The 10286-nt window shown below is 46.8% G+C and overlaps 1 protein-coding gene across 1 annotated transcript in view; it reads left to right on the top strand.

The window, feature by feature from the left end:
• Nucleotides 1–866: 866 nt before the first annotated feature.
• glt8d2 (glycosyltransferase 8 domain containing 2) overlaps nt 867–10286 on the top strand; it is a 93362-nt gene continuing 83942 nt past the window's right edge. Inside the window, exon 1 of the mRNA XM_072484980.1 lies at nt 867–1073. The gene's annotated coding sequence lies outside the window, so the exon portion shown is untranslated. The remainder of the gene's footprint in view (nt 1074–10286) is intronic.

Below are 10286 nucleotides of genomic sequence, written 5' to 3'. Positions count from 1 at the left end.
TCATAAAGTAATGAAAGGAGGCCGTTTCAGTGAGAAGTTTTAAAAAATAAATTTAGAGTACCCAATTCATTTTTCCAATTAATGAGCAATTTAGTGTGGCCAATCCACCTAACCTGCACACCTTTGGGTTGTGGGGGCAAAACCCACACAAACACAGGGAGAATGTGCAAACTCCACATAGACAGTGACCCAGGGCCGGGATCGAACCTGGGACCTCGGCGCTGTGAGGCAGCAATGCTAACCATTGCGCCACCATGCTGTCCCTATTTCAGTGAGAAGTTAAGAGTAAACCACATTGTTGTAGGTCTGTAGTCACTGGTAGGCCAGACCAGGTAAGAATGTCAGATTTCCTTCCCTAAAGGACATTAATCAACTAGATGGTTTTTTTTTTAATGACAAGAATATAGTTTCAGCGTCACCATTACTGTGACCAGCTCTATATTCCAGATTTATATCATCAGAGCATTAATCTGGTCCTCAGGATTATTGGTGCATTTACCACTAGACCACCTCCCCAGCTCTTTTGAAGAATACGATTTGATGCCTGGAGCTTGAAAAGTGGTATCCTGGAAGCTCCCAATATTTGTAAAATGTTAAAAGCGAGATTTAAGCACAAACTTACGCAATGCTGTGTTTATTTTAATTGAGGGTCCAGGCAGCTCGAAGTGGCTAACATTCTGAATAAGTCTGCATAAGCTTGCTCTCACTCCTGGCTCCTGATCTGGGCTATGTGCAGCCCACAGATGGAATTGGAATTTGCAGAGGGAGGGACAGGGAGAGAGAGAGCGAGAAAGAGAAATGGAACAACAGGATCTGCATGGGGAATTGCCAGAGACATCTGGTCCTCATTTCTGCTGGATCTCTCTCTCTCTCCGACTGCTCGCGTGGAACAGAGGCAGCAATCGCCACATCCGCCCTGCCTCAGCCTTCAAAGTTTGCGGGAAAAAAGTTGATTTTTTTTCAGTTCTGTTTACCTATAAAGGAAAATATTGCAAGAGGGGGGGCCAGGAAGCAGATTAAGAGGGGGAAAATTGATGCCGACGTATTCAGCTGGAGTCTGGAAGTGACCTGAGGTAAAGTGAGGAGAGCTTAATATGGACAGTTTACAAATCTTCAGGGGATTCCCCCCTCTGTTTTTGTTTCTGTTTCAGCAGGACCCCAGCAGCTGGCAGCAGCCTGACATGTAAAGATAAGCCTTTACTTTTGTGAAATGCCGCCTTGTTGATTGGAATTACTCGACGTCAGCACGACGTTCGCCCCTGCAGGCAATCGCCTGGGATCAAAACATTTTTAACGCGGGGTTTTGAGGTTCAAGGTTTAAAAACCAAACAGCACAAGCAGAAGGGGCCGCCGGTTCTGAATAATTTATAGCCAGTTTTGTTTCTGTCAGCACTTGTGTCGCTGTCAACCTCCATCGTCACTTGTCACAAAGTTGTAAAACACTCCCATGCATATTCTTTAAAAAAAAAATCTTACTTATTGCAAGGTTTCTCGTCCCTGTATCGAGGTCCCCCCCTGCCCATATTTACAGGCTGCTTTCCTCTGACGTTGCTCACGGTTAGTCTGGTGTCTGATGTGCAATGTTCAGCTATTGACCTGATCTTCTCCTGTGAGGCCATTTCGGTGACCCCCCCCCCCCCCCCCCTATATAAGTAGTTCAATTAAATCGTGATAATCCGAGTTAAATTATTGCTACTGCAACAGCCTAGATACCAGCCTTTCAGCCCCATCGAGCCTGCTTCCCCTGTCACCAAGTTCATTTTAGAATTTGTTCGCCGAGGGGGTGGTAAATCTTTGGCATTCTCCTTACCAGAGAGCGAGAATTATACAGTGGGTGCAGCCCTTGGTGTAACTTCATTTGAAGCCTACTTGTGACAAGCAATTTTCTTTCTTCCTTCCCGAGGTTATCTCAAAGTCTGGAATAAGCAGGTTTCCCTCTCGTTAAAAAAAAAAGTATGTTTGAGATTAGCTTTTTTTTTAATGCTAACACTCCTGTGAAGCACTGTAAGATGTTTTATTAAGGCTCCTGATAGAAGTTCTTGTGCAATGTTGATGTCTGGAATTTAGCAAAAGTTCCAAAGTAAGCATTTGTAGAGTAGATCAAGGCAGCATAGCACAAGCAGGTGGAGGTGATCGCATAGTTGTATTGTAACTGGACTAGCAATGCTCGGGATACGGGTTTGAATCCTGCCACAACAGATGGTAAAATTTGAATTCAATAAAAATATCTGGAATTCAAAGTCTTATGATGCCCTTGAAATCATTGTTGATTGTTGTAAAGACCCACCTACTTCACTCATGTCCTTTTAGGGAAGGAAATCTGCCATCGTCCATCTCCATGTGATTCCACACCCACTCTGAACTGCCCTCTAAAATGGCTTGGCAAGCCATTCAGTTCAAAGACTATTAGGGATGGGCAACAAATGCTAGCCTTACCAGTGACACCCACATCCCATGCATGAATTTTAAAAAAAAGAGTAGTTATACATATCTGTCACAGAGGAGACTCTGGATGGCTGCAGGAAATAGATTAAGAATTTTTCGCACTCGGATCCTGATGGGAAACACATTTCCAGTCACCTAATGAGGCTGTATCAGTAAGTGCTAATTAACTCTGCTTTTGACCTTCTGTCTTTTAAAAAAATAAATTTAGAGTATCCAATTCATTTTTTCCAATTAAGGGGCAATTTAGCTTGCACATTTTTGGGATGTGGGGCGAAACCCACACAAACACGGGGAGAATGTGCAAACTCCACACGGACAGTGACCCAGAATTGAACCTGGGACCTCGGCGCCGTGAGGCAGCAGGGCTAACCCACTGCGCCACCGTGCTGCCCCCAAACTTCTGTCTTATATGTCTCATATATGGAGAAGAAAGCTTCGTAGCAAAGAGAAATAATGTCAACTCAAGGATCAATCCAAAAACTATTGAATATAAAGGTACCGGTTAGAGAGTTAATCATGGCTCAATGGTAGCACTCTTCCTCTAAATCAGAAGATTGTAGGCTTAAGTCCCACTCCAGTAAAGAATCCAGGGCGATAATCCAATGCAGCACTGAAGGAGTGTTGCACTGTTGGCAGCACACTCATCCTTCGTTTGAGCTGTAAATCTGTGGCCCTGTCTTCACACAAGTTCAAAATCTCGGATAACCAACTCTTGCCTTTCACGACTTCAAAGTCTGTGACAGTGAAGTACCTGTTGTAATGTAGAAAGCATGGTAGCCAGTTTATGCACAGCAAGCTCCCGCAGTCAGCAATGGGAGGTGGTGGCATAGTGGTATTGTCACTGGATGAGTAAACCAGAGACCCAGAGTAATGCTCTGGGGACCCAGGTTCAAATCCTGTCACTGTAGATGGATGAAATTTGAATGCAATAAAATCTGGCATTAGTCAAAACCATTATCGATTGTCCTTCAGGGAAGAAAATCTACCGTCCTTACCTGATCTAGCCTACATGTGACCCCAAATCCACAGCAATGTGGTTGGCTCTTAACTGCCCCCTCAAGGGCAATTCAGGATGGATAATAAATGTTGGCCCAGCCAGTGCTGCCCATGTCCCATGAACGATTAAAAAGACAATGTGACAATTTGGGTGATTATTGAGGGACAGATGTTGGCCAGGATGAACTTTTCCCTTTGAAGCCAAGCGATCTTTCACATATGAAGCCTTGGTTTAACATCTCATCTGAAAGAGGGTCGCCAGTGCACTGCTCCCTCAGTACTGCCCAAGTGGAATTTGAACCCACAATCTTCTGACTCAAGGGCAAGAGCCCTACCACTAAATTGATATCCTAATGCAGAGTTTTTAGATTGATACTGAATGTTAATATCTGACTCCAGCATCTCTTATGTTCAAAGCAGAAAGATATGGGTTTGGATGTAAATGTTAATAAATATTTGTGGTGCTGTAGTATTCATCTTCTTGCAAATGCTGTCACGACACCCTGGGCGATCACGCAGTCAGTTCCAGCCCCCCTCGGCCCGGGATCGCAACATAAGTGAATTAACAAATAATTCTTATTAACTTATCGAGTATTTGGCCCTACACTGCTACAATGAGATGCAGACACCAGATTTGTAAATTAAAAAGTTAACAAACTATTTATTAATAGCAAGAGAAAAAGGTGAATATATGAAGTAATAACAGAACAATGGTCTAACAATCTACCGAATCCCCAAAACCCACCCTCCACCCAGACATACAGAAGACACATACACGGCGGGATTGGAAAGGAAAGGTTTAAACTGAAAAAGGGATTAATAGTTATGAGATTCGTCTTTGCTGCTGTCGTAGCTCTTTGTAGCCAGTGATCTCCTAATCATGTATCCAATCAGAAACTGTAGGCAGTAAGAAAGCTCTCTAAATCAACGGCAGAGATAGAGAGATTTAAAACCTCCCACAAGTCCCAAAAGACGTGCTGTTAGGTAATTTGGACATTCTGAATTCTCCCTCCTGCATTATAGAATCATAGAATTTACAGTGCAGAAGGAGGCCATTCAGCCCATCGAGTCTGCACCAGCCCTTGGAAAGAGCGCCCTACACAAGCCAACACCTCCATCCTATCCCAGCAACCCCACCAACCTTTTTGGACACTAAGGGCAATTTAACATGGCCAATCCACCTAACCTGCACATCTTTGGAATGTGGGAAGAAACTCCCCGGAGCACCCAGAGGAAACCCACGCAGACACAGGGAGAAAGTGCAAACTCTGCACAGACAGTGACCCAAGTTGAGAATCGAACCTGGGACCCTGGAGCTGTGAAGCAACTGTGCTAACCACTGTGCTACTGTGCTCCCCTACGGTACGGTACCATACCCGAACAGGCGCTGGAATGTGGCGACTAGGGGCTTTTCACAGTAACTTCATTGCAATGTTAATGTAAGCTTACTTGTGACAATAAAGATTATTATTATTATTGCCTGGTCTCTTCACAGTACACACCCAAAAACAATATGGCACTCTTCGCAAGATCTGCCTTCCTATTAGAACTTTCTGTCTGGCCTGACCAATCACAGGCCCCAATAGGAAATTGGACATTTCCGATTGGCTGCTTGCCAAGTCTATCAAATCACCATCACCGGTTATACCACAGAACCTAAAGGGAATGGCTTGGCTTGGTCCATCACAATAGGGGTTCCAACTCTGCCTAAAATCTGTAGTTTAAACAGAAATCCCAGATGGTGTAGCAATGTTGTAGCAGCTTAACCAGAAGACAGGCAGCAGGGCGAGGATAAAAAGGAGAACACAGGACAGACAAAAAGGGTTTACAACAGTATCTTAACAATGCAAATATATCATTGTTGACGGGAGATGCTGTACCCTGGCATGTCAATAAGCCTATTCATCTGCAGACTTTTTTGACTACTGTGATTGAGCAAATGCTTGGGTTCTGTTTGCGATCTGCCAAGATTCCATCACTGGGTGGATATGCATTTTATCCAGAAGTAAAATCTCTGACGGCCACAAATGGGACCAGACTTTCTGAAGGATTTGTGGTAAATTTCTGATTTTCATGTAATGAGGGAAGGTTGGGCTGTTACTCATTAGAGTTTGGAAGAATGAGAAGGGCTAACAAGGTGGATGCTGGGAGGATGTTTCCTCACTTGGGGAATACTAGAACTTGAGGGAGGGGCGGCACAGTTTTAGAATAAGGCGTCACCCATTTAAGATGGAGATAGGAGGGATTTGTTCCCCGAGGGGGTGGTAAAGCTTTGGAATTCTTTATGCCGGAGAGTGTATTTGAGGCTGAAACAGACAGATTCTCGAACCAAAGGGAAATTGAGGGGTCTGGGAACAGGCAGGAAAGTGGAGTTGAAGCCAAGATCAGATCAATCATAATTTTACTGAATGGCAGAGCAGGCTTAAGGCCTATTTCTACTCCTGTTTCTTATGTCCTTTATCACTTGCTTTTCTTATTGCACATAAGATAACATTGAAAATGTATTTAGCTATTTCTTGGCTGCAAATTTTTACAAAATGTTAGCTGCAAAATCAATTAACATTAGTTTAAGGTGGTTAGCACTGCTGTATCACGGACCCGAGTTCAATCCTGGCTCTGGGTCACTGTCCGTGTGGAGTTTGCACATTCTCCCCATGACTCACCCTCACAACCCAAAAAGATTGGATTGGATTTGTTTATTGTCATGTGTACCAAGGTACAATGAAAAGTATTTTTCTGCGAGCAGCTCAAACAGATCATTTAGTGCATGAAAATAAAATAAAAAGAAAATATATAAAAGGGCAACACAAGGTTCACAATGCAAATACATAGACATCGGCATCAGGTGAAGCATACAGGAGTGGAGTATTAATCAGGTCAGTCCATAAGAGGGTCGTCCAGGAGTCCGGTAACAGCGGGGAAGAAGCTGTTTTTGAATCTGTTCGTACGTGTTCTCAGACTTTTGTATCTCCTGTCTGATGGAAGAAGTTGGAAGAGTGAGTAAGGAAGGGGTCTTTGATTATGCTGCCCGCTTTCCCCAGGCAGCAGGAGGTGTAGATAGAGTCAATGGATGGGAGGCAGGTTTGTGTGATAGACTGGGCTGTGTTCACGACTCTCTGAAGTTTCTTGCGGTCTTGGGCCGAGCAGTTGCCATACCAGGCTGTGATGCAGCCCGATAGGATGCTTCCAATGGTGCATCTGTAAAAGTTGATAAGAGTCAGTGTGGACATGCCGAATTTACCTTAGTTTCTTGAGGAAGTATAGGCGCTGTTGTGCTTTCTTGGTGGTAGCGTCGACGTGGGTGGACCTGGACAGATTTTTGGTGATGTGCACTCCTAGGAATTTGAAGCTGTTAACCATCTCTGGTGATGTGTAGGGTTGGCGGATTGGCCATGCCAAATTGCCCCCTAATTGGAAAAAAAAAAGAATTGTGTACTTGAAATTTATATTTAAAAAATTAAAATTAATTAACATTAGTTTGGGGAGAAAACAGAGCTCTGACGAAGAGTCACCCAGACTCGAAACATTAACTCTGTTTCGCTCTCCACCAATGCAATCAGATCTGCTGAGATGTTCCTGCATTTTCTGTTTCAGATTCCAGCATCTGCAGTAATTTGCTTTTAAATATTAGTTTGGGGTTCAGTGAACAGAGTTCCTAAAAATAGGTATATAATAAGATATCAATCGTTTTACTGCATCTTTATTTGCTTTACCGTTCTGTTCCTTCTTCCAAGGTAGCACTAAGAGTCAGAATGTCAAGTCCTAAGACTTGAGCCCATAAAGCTCAGCTGATATTTCTTCTGCAGGACCTGAGGGATTATTGGACTGGCGGAAGTGATGTCTTTTGTTAAGACTTTACACGCACGCTCTCAAGAGTGGATGTAAAATATCTTTTGATGCTATTTTGAAGAAGAACAGGGGCTTTCTCTCTGCTGTCTTCACCAGGATTTATCCTTCAATTAACACTTTCTAGCATAATGGGGTTGCTAGTTGTGGGAGCTTGTTGTGCACAGATTGGCTGTTGCACTTGCTACATTACCACTACTTTGACTACACATTTTTTAAAAAGTAATTAATTTGGGTGTGGAGCACTTTGGCATCTTTCAAGTCCACCTGGTTGTCATCTCCTCCAAAAGGCACCTTTTGAATAGTAAGAAAAGGCATCACATTATGCTGATTTATAGTTGGGCAATACAATTTTATACATAGAGAGAGGGGGGTGGGGAGTTGGAACTCAACTTGGGCAGGGTTACAAAATGGAGGTGGAGGAGGTGTTATACTATCCTGCAAGTTTTTCCGTTCAGGATATATACTGGGCATTTTTGTGGGTCAAGGGGGAGCAGGAATGCTTCCAAAGGTCTCCCGAAAAATTCTGGCCTTGTGCTAGTGTGCTTGAAATCCCCTCTACTGGATTGCAGGATTGTAAGGAAAATGGTATGTTTGCTTTTATTGCAAGGGTTTTGGAGTATAAGGGTAAGGAAATCTTGCCCTGTGATGCGCGATCAATTACACTAAAGACAAAGTGATTTCATAACTGAAGGCTTTAATCTGCTAGAACTTGTTCCCCAGCAGCTTCGGGACAGAAAGTGAAGGCTGCTGGGACGGCACCATCTCTTATACTCCGCCTGTCAGGGCGGAGCTACGTAACAACAGCCAATGGTAAACTCCTGGGTCTAACCAATGGTCATCAGCCTCTTAGGTACCGCAATATCTGGTACTACCACATTCACCCCCTGTTAAAAAAGAGTCCGGCGGGGGTGGTGGCCAGTGGTAACAGTCGCCTTTAACATGGTATGATCAGGTATGGAGGTACCGTGCTGTCGAGGATATTTACAAAGTGTTCATTCACAGTTAAAGTCACAGCGAAGCAATCAGTTGATCGGGTGGCCTGATCGTCCTTCTGGAGCATCTGGGCTTCGGTGGTGATTCTGGTGGGGGTCCCGCTGGTTGCGACTCCGGGAGCGTGGTTTTGGCCTCCCTGGCAGCTTCGTCACCCCTAGGCGGCGCTGTTGGGGCAAACGGTTGACACGGGGGGGGGTTGCGCCTGTAGGGGGCGTCGGTGGGTGGGCGGGCCTAGGCTGGAGCGGCGGGAGTACTGACCGCTCCCACTGCTGTGGGGGGGGGGGGGGGGTAATGGTTCGGGTGCGCGTGGGGTTCCGGCGGGCGCCAGGTCCCGGAGGGAGACTGTATCTTGCCGGCCGTCAGGGAACGCCACGTAGGCGTACTGGCGGTTAGCGTGCAGCAGGTGGACCCTCTCGACCAACGGGTCCGACTTGTGCGCCCGCACATGCTTCCGAAGCAGGATGGGTCCGGGTGTCGCTAGCCAGGTTGGGAGCGAGGTCCCGGAGGAGGGCTTCCTGGGGAAAACAAGGAAACGTTCATGAGATGTCTGATTTGTGGTTGTACAGAGCAGCGACCGGATGGCGTGGAGGGCCATCGGGAGGACTCCTTGCCAGCGGGAGACTGGAAGATTCCTGGACCGTAGAGCCAGTAGAACAGTCTTCCAGACGGTTGCGTTCTCCCTCTCCACCTGTCCGTTTCCCCGGGGGTTGTAACTGGTCGTCCTGCTCGAGGCAATGCCCTTGCTGAGCAGGAATTGACGCAGTTCATAGCTCATAAAGGAGGCCCCCTATCGCTGTGTATGTAAATAGGGAACCCGAACAGTGCAAAGATGCTATGGAGGGCCTTGATGACGGTGGTTGCGGTCATGTCGGGGCAGGGGATGGCGAATGGGAACCGGGAATACTTGTCAATCACGTTCAGGAAGTACATGTTGCGGTCGGTGGAGGGGAGGGGGCCTTTGAAGTCCATGCTGAGGCGTTCAAAGGGACGGGAAGCCTTTATCAGGTGCGCCCTCTCTGGCCGGTAGAAGTGCGGTTTGCACTCTGCACAGATTTGGCAGTCCCTGGTGACTGTCCTGACGTCCTTGATGGAGTAGGGCAGGTTGCGGGTCTTGATGAAGTGGAAGAAACGAGTGACCCCCGGGTGGCAGAGGTCCTCGTGGAGGGCTCGGAGGCGGTCCACTTGTGCAGTGGCACAAGTGCCGTGGGACAGGGCATCAGGAGGCTCGTTTAGCTTCCCCGGAAGGTACAAGATCTCGTAGCTGAAGGTGGAGAGTTCTATCCTCCACCGCAAGATCTTGTCGTTTTTAATCTTGCCCCGCTGTGCATTATCGAACATGAAGGGAACCGACCGTTGGTCCGTGAGGAGAGTGAATCACCTGCCGGCCAGGTAATACCTCCAATGTCACAGCTTCTACTATGGCTTGTGCCTCTTTTTCGACCGAGGAATGGCGAATTTCGGAAGCATGGAGGGTACGGGAGAAGAAAGCCACGGGCCTGCCCGCTTGGTTAGGGTGGCCGCCAGAGCTACGTCGGACGCATCGCTCTCGACCTGGAAGGGGAGGGACTCGTCGATGGCGTGCATCGTGGCCTTTGCAATGTCTGCTTTGATGCGGCTGAAGGCCTGGCGGGCCTCCGTCGACAGGGGGAAGGTTGTGAGCTGGATTAGGGGTCGGGCTTTGTCTGCGTAGTTGGGGACCCACTGTGCGTAATAGCTGAAGAACCCGAGGCAGCGCTTCAGGGCCTTGGGGCAGTGAGGGAGGGGGGGAGCATGCGCTCAGGGTCAGGGCCTATAACTCCATTTCACACTACGTAGCCTAGAATGGCTAGACGGTCGGTGCTAAACACGCATTTATCCTTATTGTATGTCAGGTTAAGGATTTTCGCGGTCTGGAGAAATTTGCGGAGGTTGGTGTCGTGGTCCTGCTGGTCATGGCCGCAAATGGTGACGTTATCCAGATACGGGAACGTTGCGCGTAAGCTGTACCGGTCAACCATTCGGTC

Source organism: Scyliorhinus torazame, chromosome 19 (genome assembly GCF_047496885.1).
Source record: "Scyliorhinus torazame isolate Kashiwa2021f chromosome 19, sScyTor2.1, whole genome shotgun sequence".
In the NCBI taxonomy this organism is placed as follows: domain Eukaryota; kingdom Metazoa; phylum Chordata; class Chondrichthyes; order Carcharhiniformes; family Scyliorhinidae; genus Scyliorhinus; species Scyliorhinus torazame.
The sequence above is the reverse complement of the archived record's forward strand: the minus strand, read 5'-3'. Positions and strand labels throughout refer to the sequence as shown.